The 14226-nt window shown below is 47.9% G+C and overlaps 1 protein-coding gene across 3 annotated transcripts in view; it reads right to left on the bottom strand.

Annotated features, from left to right (window-relative positions):
• The window catches only part of KLHDC1 (kelch domain containing 1), a 2530617-nt gene that overhangs the window by 1981643 nt on the left and 534748 nt on the right, over window positions 1-14226 (bottom strand). The window lies entirely within an intron of this gene.

Raw genomic sequence — 14226 nt, 5'->3', positions numbered from 1 at the left:
TAAGCAACAAATAAGTCATTTATGAACAGTGTCTTAATCATTTCCCCTTATTTATTCAAGCAGAATGCATTACAAGTTTAACATATGCACACCTCATCTAATTGCTAAACATGTCTTGGCAAAAACAACACAAACTTATTTTCTTAAGTTCATCCTACAGATTATTCGAACATTGGGATCAGTGAGGTCAGGAGAAGGATAGAAAGGAGGAACACAAGACAAAACATGCTTACGGTGCAGAAATTATCCTTGGGCATCCACACTTTTCAAGTGGAGCTTTCAATGTTCCTGCAAGGCCTTGGTGTTAAGTGAGTTTTCAAAGTAGTTGTTTCATGTGGGTTTAAACATGTGATCATTACCTTTTAAACAATAGAAGAAGCTCTTCAATGATGATAGAGTATTGAGCTCAATCCCCCAGACCCAAAGAGAGTCTACTATAGTCTTCCAATGTCTTAGTACCATTTTTAGCAGCAATTAATCATTGATTAACATCCGGGGGAGTGGTGACGGCAAACGAGGAAGCTAATAATGCAGTCCAAATTGTAAAGTATTAGTCTGTGTTCAATCCCTGCTTCTTTTTCTCTATTCTTCCCTCTGGAAAGACTCACTCTGCAGGGCACACCCTAGATGTTCTGATCTCATCAGATCTCCCCCTCTCCAACCCTCTCACCACTCCTCTCTCTTGGACTGACCACTTTCTTCTCTCCTCTCACCAGTCACTCTCTGCTGCTCAGGCTAAGCCGACCCCAGCACTACCACCCACCTTCTCGGTCATCTGGCCCATCAAGCGTGTGTCAGCGGAGGCTTTCTGCACTACTTTCTCTTCTCCTCCTACACCTTTGGCTTACTTGCACTCTGACACAGCCCTTTCCAACCTTCATCTCTCAATCTATAATACTCTGTATGTCCTCACCCCCGTCATGAGGATCCGTTTGAAGCCTGCATCCAAGGGCAACTCTTGTTACGATTCCAACCTCGTTACCCGTAAGTGTAGGGTGGCTGAGAGGAAGTTGAGGGCATCAGACTCATCCTCTGACAAACTAGCCTCCCGCCTGCTCAAAAGGCAATACAGATTCTCTGTCCTGTCTTAGAAGAGACTACAATAACACGAAAAATGGCCTAACAAAACAATTTGTGAATAATCAGTCTATAAACTCTTTCTGGTCGGCATGAACGCCTGAGAAAATTATGTAGTCTTTTGAAAGCACTGGAATGAAGCAGAAAGGTATTGAATCAGTGTTTTAATCACTGCTGACTTCTTTAGTACCTCTATTTTTAATAGATATGTTTTTACCCAAAAAATATTTTCTACACCATCACAATGGTGAAGTACAGAACATCACATCACAACAGAACAAACTTAAATGCCCCATTACTTATGGGACACAGTATGACATATCTTGAACATATACACATATAAAAGAAGAACTTAAATTAACAAGAAAACATGAAACAAATACCTGAAAGCAACTGTATGGGATACATAACTCACCATAATCGTATTTCTGATGCTTGTATCTGCTTAGATTCACATGCTGTGCATAGGCCGGCATCTAGTGGAAGCTGCAGAGTATTACAGTTTGTTTTTCGAAACTCGAAAATGGGCGTCAACTTAGGGCGTGCCAGTAATACTATCCCTAGTGTGACGTTCACTGTACCCATGATCCCTCACGCGTGTAGGACCCTCAGATTGTATTTTTTCTGACATGAGTTAGCGTGAGTACAGATTATCCAAGCAGATAAAAAGATAAGACTACAAGCATCCATGCGCCTTCTCTCAGAGGGGAGGAAGGGCGGACGCATGTGAATCTAAGCAGATACAAGCATCAGAAATACGATTATGGTGAGTAATGTATCCCTTCTGAGGCTTGTGGAATCTGCTTAGATCACATGCTGTGCATACATTAGCGAGCAGTGTTAGAAGAAGGAGGTGGGAGGTGAGAAGGGTCATGAGCAAATAAATGTCTTAAAACCGCTTGTCCCACTTGAGTATCTGTCCTGGAATGAGTGTCAATACAGTAGTGCTGAGTAAAGGTGTGAATAAAGCTCCATTTAGCTGATTTGCAAATGGTGTCAAGGGGTACATTTGCAATGAAAGCCAGAGTGGCCCCCGTGCTTCTTGTAGAGTGAGCCCTTGGCGTAAAAGGCAGAGTTTTATCTGAAAGGGAGTAACACAGTTGGATACATATGACTATCCATTTGGAGAAGTCACCTTTAGAGACGCGATCCCTTTCTCTGCCTGTGGCTACGGAGACCAACAGTTGATCTGTCTTTCTTAGCGGTCCGGTTTTGACTACGTAGTAGAGGACCGCTCTTCGCACATCTAGTGTGTGTAGTTTCACCTCAGCAGAGCTTTTGGGTTCTTGGAAGTAGGCCGGAAGCTCAATGGACTGGATAACATGGAATTTTGAAATGAACTTGGGTGAAAACCTAGGGTGAGTTCATAGAACCAGTTTATCCTTATGAACAGTAAATAAAGGATCCTGCACTGACAGAGCCTGAATCTCACTGACCCTACTTATGGATGTAATGGCTACTAAGAAGGCAGTCTTATAAGTCAGGTGTTTGAGACTAGCTTTATGCATGGGTTCGAAAGGGGGCCCCATGAGTTTAGCAAGCACCACATTAAAGTCCCATCTGGTGGTGGGTTGGAAATTGGAGGGTGGTGTCTATTTACCCCTTCCATAAAGGCTTTAACCACTAGTACTTTCCACTACAACATTTTGTTATGGGAGGTGGTGTAGGCTGACAGCGCCGCCAGGTGTACCTTGAGTGAAATAAATACCAACCTGTCATGATGCCTACCCCCGGGGAACCAGACCAGGTCCAGCAACCCCGGAAGCAGGCACCACATTATTTTGAGCAAGCTCAAAAACCCCTGCTAGGGGCTGTTTGGGTGCGGTCCTGGCGCCTATTCCGCCAGGCTCATATGGAGAGTCAGTCCTGGCGCCATAGGCGCCAGGCTCATAGAGTGGAACTTAACTGATGCAGACGATGCTGCAAGCTTACCTGATGCAGACCATGCTGCAGAGCTCCAAGCCAAATGAGGCTTGGAAGGGACTATTTTACCTAGGGACTATTTTTTACTCGGGTGGGGCTGGGGAGGAATACTTACCTGGGACTACTTTGGAGGCTATTTAAACCATGCCCGAAGAGCAGCACACGCTTCGCGTTATTCTTCATCCAGCAGCGTAACGCTCACCGTGTCTGCAAGCCTGCATCCAGCCTTCTGCCACGCCCGCCTCGAGTCTGCAGCTCCTAGAAAAAGGGAGGAACAGAACGAGAAAAGGTTAGAATAAAAGCAAAACCTTTGATCCTTACCTGAATTCCGGATCCACTGTGCCTTCGAGCTGGAAGAAAGAAGCATTTTACGTGCGCCGCCTCGCCTGCTGCAGTGCCGCGCTGAACTCACCGGCTTTCGCAGCACCCTCACAATCCACTGCATCCTTCTGCATGTTCCCGCCGCACTCTGGCACCTAAGGGGAACACAAGAAGAGCAAAGGTGAGCCAAGGGAATAAACAGAGGCAATAGTAAACCCCCCATAGTCTTACCCGATTACCGCCGGGGGTACTATTCCTCTTCACGGGTCGGCGCAGTCTCCATTGCATCCTTGCCGTACCCCAGCCCCTAAGGGGAACAAAAGGACAACAAGGTGAGAAAGGGACAAACAAGGGGAACTCATCTCACTGCAATAGACTTATCTAATTTTAGCGCCGGAGGCATTCTTCCCCAAACTTCATATTTTCTTTCCACACCTGAATAAGGGAGCAAGCAACAGGTTACATTCTGGCCTTATTTTATTGAACTGTGTAGGAAAAGCCAAATCCTTACCTGAACTTCGTCAGCTACCACGAGGAACTCTTCGCTAGGGTTGTTAGGCAGAAACCTCTGCAGTTCCCTCTGGGACCACTGCAAAAGATTTAAGACTACAGGTGTTTGGCAGGAAACCCAATTGGTAGCAGTCTGTACCACACAGATTCACTTGGTAGCTGTGGCTGAGCAGTCAGACTTCCCTCAAGAAGAGTTAGGCAGTATACATAGTATTCACAATAGGTCAACAGAACACAGTAGAACAAGTAAACACTGACCAGAGCTTGATGTAAAAGAGATATAATTATCTATTTAAAACCACATGTAGTAAAACACACAGGCACTAATGTTAAGCAGTTCAAAAACACGGTCACTAAAAGATATACACGCCCTTAAAAGAATATTAGACAATTCTTACGTAAAGCCCCACTTATTTTCAGACAGAGGTGAGCGCTTAACGCAGATGGCACTCTAATAATTCGTTTTAAAAAGGGAGGAAAAAGCAGGGTATACATTGAAACAGATCCCAACACTTTCACAAGAACACAACAAGAGAGGAAGGCAAAGTAAACCGTGAAGTTAGAGTTCGGAAGGCTGGATCCACCTTAAAAGGATCAGAACGAAATGTGTCCAAGGTCACACGGTTGCAGTGCACAAAAGTCTTGAAAAGGTTTAAAAAGGGTTGGACCAAAGAAAGGGACCAGTTAGATGGTCAAGGCAGCCAGCCCAGTCCAGAAGGTTAAGGGATTATTATTACCTTGTAGCAATCTTTAGAAAGGGAGGCCTGGCGGACACGGTACCTTAAAGTGGTGAGAATACTCCAGCGGGGGCAGTTGTTCCTGGCAACAGATACAAGTCGGTGCTTCGTCCGGGGGAAGAGAGGATCTCGTCGGGGAGGAAGACAGGAGTCCGTTGCACTGCCAGGGAAGAAACCAGCTGTGGAGTTCTCAGGTAAAAGGAGCGGTCCTTTTATTCGCGGCTATCCGGTTGCCGGGGTGCTTGGCACGGGCAATTCGACCACAAGACGTCCTGGGATGTGAGGAAAAGAAGGTAACCTGGTTGTGCCCACCAGTCAGGGTAAGAAGCCTCTCCAGCCGGGAGATCTTCTCTGTCGTCGGGAAGTGGTGAGTCAGTTCCGCAGGGCTCAACCGGTGGTGTCGTGGTGGTAGGTCGGCTCAGCTTCTCTCTCGTCGGATTCTCAGGTCCTGTGGCGACTTCTGAAGTTCCAGTCCACAAAGCCCTGCTTTTATGCAGCACACCCCCATTCACTCAGCCTAGCTGTCAATCAAACATGCTAAGTGGTGAGCCGGCCGGCTCACCACTTGGGCCAATCACACAAGAGTGCGACTTGAGTTACCAAGGTAACTCAGTCCAGGGTGCCTAAACCCCCTCCCACAAAACCCCCTGTGGTACCCAGACAGAGTGGCACCACTTTTGGAGGCTTCTGTGGAGAACCCCGCCAAAAAGTGGAACAAAGGGCTCGACTTGGGTTGGAGTCACAGAAGAGAACAAACGCCATTTTAGAATAGAGTCCTGGCAAAAAATACCAACCGGCAAATTAATATTAATTAAATAAACCGGCGGTATGTTCGAGGCTATGAGAATTAAATAATTAAAGTTGGTAGCCTTGAACAATGGGAATATCCCATAGTGATATATTCGCGGTCGAATATAAAAAGTAATATCCACTGCCACCAGCCAAAACTCGATCAGGGGGGACGGAGACATGCGCCCTCGACTAACAGACCCCGGGGCAATTGAATTGCCCCGACCAGTATGTCCACAATATGATGGTTTGTACCAGTTTCTGTTAATAATTTGGTACTAGTAAAGCCAATGGTGGCTTTATATGCCCTGGGAGACAGTAGTCAGTCTCAGGGTATGGAGTCTATGGTGGGGTGTCACTATGACACCCCTGTGTCACTGCACGGAGGGTGCTGTGTAACACACATAGTAAAAACACATGAGACCCTATGGAGTAAAGGACCCCATAGCCCATAAAACACATGAACAGTCAAAGGAACACCATAAATCATGTCCAAGAGTGGGAGAAAAAGAGTCTCACTCTTGGCAGGAGAAAAAAACAAACTCCAGAAATCCAGCAAAGCTGCTGGGGGACTCACTAGGTTAGGAAATTCAGCCTAAAGAGAGAATTCTCCCTAACAGGGGTCAAGCTGCAAACTGCAAGGAATCAGACAAGAGTGAAAGTCAGACATGTGAACTCTTGCAAACTACGTACTTTTCGGAGTCAATATTGTTCTGTAACTCACCAATTCCTTCGAGCCAGTGAAGCAACTGGTTATCAACGCGCCCCTGCGCTCAATGCAGGATGGAGAGCTCAGCTTTTCAAACCATCAGGTGAGACTATAAGAGGGGACATCAAAGGTGATCTGTGGGGAGAACAGCAGGGTGGGGGGATTTATGCTCAACTCCACGAGTGGTTAATTCCCTTTCTCCATTTGCAGAAGAATATTCCTAAGGGCCAAGCAAACGAAGCTAGGTGGGCCAGTCCAGTCCGTCATCTCGGCCCTCACATTGGTGGAGACCGCAGCTGTCCAGTTCAGATCGACGCCTCTGTCGGAGCCAGGTGAGCATAACACAACCCTGCACCCAGCAGGTGGAGCATGTGGGTGACAATATTGGAAGGAGTGCAATGAACTGGGTTGATTTGTTTATTATGGCATCAAAGTAACAGTGTCTTGTGTTTGGTTTCCTTGATTCCTTTAGGATATTCATGCATCTCTGCAGTAGATGGCCAAACTATGACTTCAGGAGCAATGCTGCCAAGCTCACAAAGGCTGGGTTGAGGATGCAGTGTTTGTCCTTCGTGCTGGGATAGTAGGTTGTGCCAGCACGGGAGTCTGATGCGTTCGCACACTGCCAGTTTGCGCAGGTGAGGGAACACAGTTGTCTCGCCCACAAGGGAGCAACTAGGATGAGTGTCGTTGATTCCCTGTGCATCTTGTTGACCACCTTCCTCAACAGAGGGTTTGGTGGAAAAGCGTAGGCAAACATCCCAAACCAGTTCATCCATAGAGCGTTCCCCATGGAGTCTGGCTGGGGGAACCTGGATGAGAATCCTGGGCATTATCTGTTTTTGCTTGTGGCGAAATGGTCTATGGTGGGGAAACCCAACTGTGAGAAGAGATCTCCTACGACTTCTTCGTGTAGACACCATTCGTGTTCTTCTGGGAGGGGATCTCTGCTTAAAGCGTCTGCTAGTGAATTGAGATCCCCTGGAACATGTTGGGATGACCGGTAAATGTTCCGTCTGAGTGCCCATGTCCAAATTCTCTGGGCAAGTCTGGACAGATTTGGCGAACAAGTGCCCCCATGTTTGTTTATGTAAAATATCGATGTTGTGCTGTCTGTTAAGATCTGCACTGACAGTTTCAACAGGTGGGGTTCGAACGCTCAAAGCGCTCTGAAGACCGCCAGAGGTTCTAGCAGATTGATGTGATTCTTGGCCACTGTGTGAGACCAGAGACCCTGAGCTGTGTGGTGAAGGAGATGTGCTCCCCACCCCGACAGGGACGCGTCCGTAGTGACTACCGCCTGTATCTCTGGATCGTAAAAGGGTTTCCCCTTTGACAGGTTCTCTCTTGTCCACCAGCAAAGACTTTGTACCAGTGTTGGCGAAAAACAACCACTAGATCGTCCCACTGACCACTTGCCTGAGACCACTGTTTCGCCAACCATTCCTGCATGGGTCGCAGGCACGCGTAGGGAGCCAGGTAAATACATGACGCCATCATGCCTAGCAAACGCATCGCTTTGCGCACCCTCATCTGGCGACCGGGCCGATATTGAAGAATTTGCAGTAGAAGATTCCGAATTCTTTCCAATGATGGAAAGGCCAACCCCTCTTGAATGTTTAGGACAGCTCCTAGGAACCTCCTAGTAGGTGCTTGGCACCAGGCTTGATTTTTTCTCGTTGATTGAGAAACCCAATTAGAAGAGGAGGTCGATCGTTCTTTGGATGTTGGATCTGCAAATTACTGGGGTCTCCCCCATGATGAGCCTGTGTAGGTGCGCTGCCACCACCACCGCCAGTACCTTGGTGAATACTCTTGGAGCCGAGGCTATACCGAAGGGCAGGACCTTGAACTGGTAGTGCCGACCGTCCACCTTGAAGCACAAGAATCTTCTGTGCGCTGGTAACATGGAAATATGAAAATAGGCATCTTTCATGTCAAATGTTGCCATGTAATCTCCTCTTTTTAGGGGGGGATTACCTCTTGGAGTGTAGTCATGCAAAATTTTTGGGGCTTCAAATACTTGTTTACAGACCGTAAGTCTAATACTGGGCGCATTGCCGGATCTTTTTTTGGCACAAGGAAGTAAGTTGAATAAATACCCTTGTTTACCTGGTTGCCCGGGACGAGTTCTATTGCGTCCTTTGCAAGAAGATTGACGATTTCCTCGAGGAGGATCTTTTGGTGGTCCAGCGAGTGTATTTTTTGTCTCGGAGGGTGGTTGTGGGGACGCACCAACAGTTCGATGCAGTATCCCGCGGACACTGTGGACAGCACCCATCTGCCCGAGGTGATCTCTTCCCATGCCTGGGTGAAGGTGGAAATGCACCCCCCCTACTGGGGATGCATGCTAAGGGACCCTGAGCGGAGCGTCACTGTTTGCTGGGAGGCGTACCACCTCTACCACGGCCCCTCTTGTTACCTCTGGCGTAACCTTGGGTAGTTTGTTGGTTGCCACCCCACGATGTACCTTGGCCCTATGAGTAATTAGAACCCCTCTGGGAATTTTGGCCGTGTGGGCAACGAAAATTATTATTCCCTCTTTGGTTCGTGGGTTTGTTAGTTAATTGTCCCAGGGACCTTAGGGTATTGTATTCTTCTTTGGCAGTTTTGAGTGACTCCTCTACCGCTTTTCCAAACAAGACATTTGTTTCTACTGGCATGTCGATAAGAGTAGCCTGGGTCTCGGATTTGAACCCTGACTGTCTCAGCCAAGTGTATCTCTTGAGGACAGTGCTTTCTGCAATGAGCCGGCCTGCATTGTCTGCTGCATCAAATGTCGCTTTCAGAATGCACCCGGACACCGATCTACCCTCCGACGCAATCTGGGCTAACTGGCCCTTTAGTGGTTAAGGTGCGGAAGCAATGAGGGCAGCTACTTGCTCCCATTGGTGACAATTATAACTTGCAAGCAGAGTGGTGGTATTCGCAATTCTTGCCTGGTAAGCGGAAGTGGAGGCCACTTTCCTTCCTAGACCATATATTTTCTTGCTCTTCTTGTCTGGGGGAGCTTCAGATGATGCTAGAGGTGTCCCTGCTCTTTTCCTGGTGGTAGTAACTACCAAAGAGTCGGCCTTAAGCTGACCCCTTATGTAAAGTGAGTCGGAAGGGGCAGCCCTGGATATTTTTTCCATTCTGGGGTTGACTGCCCGGGTGAGAGAGGGGTCAATTCTGCATTGGATAGACTTCAGAATTGGTATGGCTTGTGCAACAGACTTCTTGTCCCCCATGATCTCTTCTGCAAAGACTTTCTTCTTGAGCCCCTTGAGTGTCTATGTGAAAGTGCTCTGCTGCTCTAGCTAAGACCTCATTCAGAAGTGGCTGATTATCCACAGGTGAGTCATTGACAGGTGGATCTTTGGGGATACGCGAGTCTACACTATAGGCCTCTGTCTCATCTTCTTCCACCTTATCCTGGTCCTCATCATCTCCGTAATAATCGACCCCTGCTTGGTTGTCCAGTACTTGTTGTATGTCTGGATCTTCAGCATACTGATGGTAAGGTAGCAGAGAGTGGGTCTGAAATCAGACCTTGAGCTGCAGTCTCATTCCGAGGTCTTTTACTAGGAGGCTGAGGGTCTTTGGATCCTGAAGGAGTAGAGGTGACAGGTGTATAGGGGTGTCACGGTATTAGTTTTATGACAGTACGATCACCTTCTTGCCAATTGACGGTATATCATGGTTATCGCGGTATAGCAGGTGGAGTTAACTAATCTTAACAAATATTTTCTAAAAGGTCATAAATTGACAGATTTATCACCACAAAAAAACCAGGCACCCAGGGCCAGAATTGGGCTTTTCAACATACTTTCCACTGAAATGTCTTGCTTCCACCAAACACACGTGTGGAGAGGAGGAGAGGGGGGGGGGCCTGCTGCAACTGGCAAAGCAAACTGAATAGCTTTTCTTAAGTGGTCATTTAGGCTTTATGCTCCCCCACTGGACTGGCTACTGGTGAAGATGAACATGTTGCCATCTTGATAACCTGCATGCCACCGATCAATGGAGGCTGATGGTAGTATACGCTTGTGCGCATATACACACACACACACACACACACATACACACACACGCACTCTCTTTACATTACAGCCTTTAGTTTACTTGCGGGCCAAAAGGTGTTCAGTAATCACGGACATGTTACCCTTTGGAATGGCAGCAGAGAATACCCACAGAGATGAGTGAATTTCGCAGTGTGACTTATTATATGTAAATTCAAAGATAGAACCTGAGAAATACCCGAGTGCCATATGTTTAGAGAACATTATCCATTATAAATATATAAACCCCAAAGCCGCCAACCCAAAGTAGACCCTTTTCCTTCTTGGCACCATATCTATTCTACCTATTGCTAACATATTGATTTTGTGTCAGGCACGTGTGGTTTATGGAATGGCATTAAAAACTGCTCCAACTGAAACTACTTGGCAGACGGCACATCCAACAGTGCAAGACCAAGACTGCGCAGCACTTTCTTACTGCAGCCTTTCCAAATCAGATTGAAAAGCACACTTTATGGTATGAACGGTATGAACGGTATAATGGTATAAACAATGTGACGGTTATTATTGTTCAATTAAGTTGTTCACGGTATCTTTAACGGTATACCGTTATACCGTTACATCCCTACAGGGGTATTCTGATAACTCAGAAAATAGTCTGTGTTTTTCTCATAGAAATTAGCCATAAATGGCATTCTTCTCATCACCCTGTCGATGTCCTCAGAAATCCATTCCCTGGAACTGGGCATGAGGACCTTCTACTGAGGCTCCTCTTCTATTCCCATATCCTATGTAGTGGGAGGGGGCAATCTTGGTCCTAGTGACAGGGTCAGGGGTCTTCGTTTTGTCTTTATCTGATGATTTATGCTTGTCCTTCTGGGCCTGGGGTACAGAAGTTTTTTCTGATAACTTCTTCTGCTCTTTTCCCCCTTCCCCCCCGAGTAGAGGTATGTTTCCCCGATTTTTGGGCCTTCTCTGAATCTTTCGACGGCTGGTGCCGAGATTCGGGGGTGGTCTGGCTAGGTTCTGCCAGAGTCGACTTTAAGCGTGCTGCTTGGGGGTAGAGGTCGAATTAGTCTTCTGATGAGCCTACCTCCGTAACTTTGGGGAGTGAGGCACCCTTGGCAATCGTGGATGGTTGCCTTGTGTCGTGCAGCGATCTCGACCTCGAACGCCCAGAGGACACAGATTCTGTGGACTGCTCTCTTTGTGCCTCTTTCTTCCGGTGACTCGATACGGCTGGGTTTAGAGTGCTTAGGTGCAGTAGTGTGGGTAGCGCTCGTGTCCCCGGGTGTAGTCCCCATAACTGTCACGCCGGAAATGAAAGATCCAATGCTGGAGAAGTCTTAGTTACTTACCTGTAACTGTATTTCTCCAGCATTGGTATCTTTCATAGATTCACATGCTTGAAAATTCCCCGTCGTCAGACTGGGAATCCTCGGTGATAAATTAAATTATGAGCCACTTCATTGTGTAGTCCCTCCACCTCACTTTGGTCCTTTATGGCCCCAGCCAATGAGGTGGCAGGGCTTAAGCTCCGCCCCCGGCAGCCATCTTCAGATTTTGAACCGTAGAGATTACAGTATGATGGATGCCGAGCATAGGAGCAGCCTCTCAGGGGAGGCGGGCGGGCGCATGTGAATCTATGAAAGATACCAATGCTGGAGAAATACAGTTACAGGTAAGTAACTAAGACTTCTCCAGCATTGGATCTTTCATAGATTCAGATGCTTGAATAGAATACCAAGCAGTTAAAACATGCCACCATTATAAACAGATATGCATCATTACAGAAAAACATATTTCTGATCAAACCTTTACCATGCAGCAACACAACGGTTACATACTTCGGGAAAGGTGGGAAAGGAGGCTGGTCCTACCTTATACAAAGAGATGGCGGAGCACTGCCTGTCCAACTGCAGTTTCTTTGTTGGTATCTTCAGTCAGGCAGTAGTGTTTCGCGAAAGTATGCAGATTGCTCCACGTGGCAGCTCTGCATATGTCTTTCAAGGCCACCCCTGCGTGGAATGCTGTTGACGCCGCCCTTCCTCTGGTGGAGTGCGCAGACGGCGGTCTAGTTAAAGGGTCGCCTTTCAACTGATGACAGTGGATGATGCAGGACGATACCCAGCGTGCCAGGCTTTGTTTGGATATAAGTTGGCCCTTGGTAAGGCCAGAGAAGGAAATGAAAAGCCGGTTTGAGGAGCGGAACTCCTTGGTTCTTTGCAAGTAAAACTTCAACACCCTAGAAACGTCTAGAGAGTGTAATGTCCTTTCCGCTTCCGAAGCGTGATTCTGGAACAAGGTTGGTAAAACAATGCGCTCAGTGAACGACATCTCCGAAAGTACCTTGGGGAGGAACTTCGGGTGAGGCCTTAAGATGACGCGGTCCTTCTGGAACAAGGTAAACGGAGGTTCCGAAGACAAAGCTTGCAACTCACTGACCCTTCTGGCCGATGTGATGGCTACCAGGAAGGATGTCTTCCAGGACAAGAATTTCATATCGCATCTATGTATGGGCTCGAAGGGGGGTTGCATGAGGGCTGTTAAGACGGTGTTGAGGCTCCAGTCCGGAACTGGTGTAGGTGTAGGCGGATAAGTACGCATCAGTCCTTTCAGGAAGATCTTGATCGCTGGTAAGGAGAGTAAGGCTTGCGTCTCCGCGGTTACTGTGTAGGCCGCTATGGCTGACAGATGGACCTTGATAGAGGACAGTGAGAGCCCTGATTTAGCCAGGTGCAACAAGTAAGACAGAATTTGATCAACCGAGGCCGTGAGGGGATCGATCGCAGAGGTCTCGCACCATTTGGAAAACCTGGTCCATTTTCTGGTGTAGGTGAGTTGCGTGGACGGGGCTCTAGCGGCCCTGATGATATCCCAGCATTCTGATGGTAACTTTAGGTGCATCAGTTTACGCTGCTCAGGAACCATGCTTTGAGGGACAGGCTCCTCGGGTCGTGGTGGAGGACCTTGCGGTTCTGTTGTGTCAGTAGATATTGATGTGCTTTGAGACGAATCGGGGTTTTGCAGTATAGATGTCTCAGCGTCGGGTACCAGACTTGCCGTGCCCAATCGGGTGCAATAAGAATCAAGGAACAATTCTGTTCTTTCACCCTGCAAAGTACCCTCGACATGAGGGGAATGGGTGGGAAGGCGTAGAGGAGCTTCCCCGACCAATCCACTGAGAACGCGTCTCCCAGCGATTGGTGCTCGGGGTATCTTGACGCAAATATCTTTTTTGTTGATCCTGGTGGCAAAAAGGTCGATCTGCGGATGGCCCCATAAGGCAAATATCCGTCGGGTTTCTCTGTCGTCCAACTCCCACTCGTGTGACGCTGTGAATTCTCTGCTTAATCTGTCCGCTAGGACATTGTCCACTCCCGGAAGGTGCTCTGCCCTGATCTGTATCCCGTAGCGCAAGGCCCATGCCCATAGCTGTTGGGCTTCTTGCGACAGAATAGGAGACCTCGTGCCTCCCTGCTTGTTTGTATAGTGCATGGAGGTCATGTCTGTCTGGACTGTAAGAACTTGACCAGCTATAACCGGTAGGAAGGCTTTCAGCGCCAACCTTACGGCCCTGAGCTCCAACACGTTGATGTGGAGCTGGGACTCTTGTGCCGACCAAGATCCCTTGGTTTGGAGGTCCGCAAGATGAGCGCCCCAGCCTGATAAGGAAGCGTCCGTCCGCAGCAGGAGGGTCGATGTCGGTGCTTGAAACGGCATTCCCTGTAGAAGATTCCTCGAAGCGTTCCACCATCGAAGGGCCTTGTGCAACGTCGATGGAATCTGGACAATGTCTTCCCAGCATCCGAAAGCTTGTTTCCATTGGTGGTCCAGAGCTTCCTGAACCGGCCTCATGCGAAGCCTGCAGTTCGGTATGAGGAATATGCATGACGACATCATGCCCAATAGGGATTTGTAAGAGCGTACAGATGTTGTTTCTTTCTGTAGGAAGTTCGAAGTTAAGCGTAGAATCACTGCTATTCTCTCTGTGGATGGTCTCACTCTGGGAATGCTGGAGTCGAGCTCGGCTCCCAGGAAGAGAGCTACCTTGCTGGGAACGAGGCATGACTTCGTCTGGTTGATGGAGAAACCTAACTCTTTTAGGAGGTTGACCGTCCTCGACACTGCCGAACGAGCCTTTGCAGCTGAACTTGCC

The sequence above is a fragment of the Ambystoma mexicanum genome, chromosome 14 (assembly GCF_040938575.1).
Source record: "Ambystoma mexicanum isolate Mex_15411 chromosome 14, UKY_AmexF1_1, whole genome shotgun sequence".
NCBI lineage: Eukaryota > Metazoa > Chordata > Amphibia > Caudata > Ambystomatidae > Ambystoma > Ambystoma mexicanum.
The sequence above is the reverse complement of the archived record's forward strand: the minus strand, read 5'-3'. Positions and strand labels throughout refer to the sequence as shown.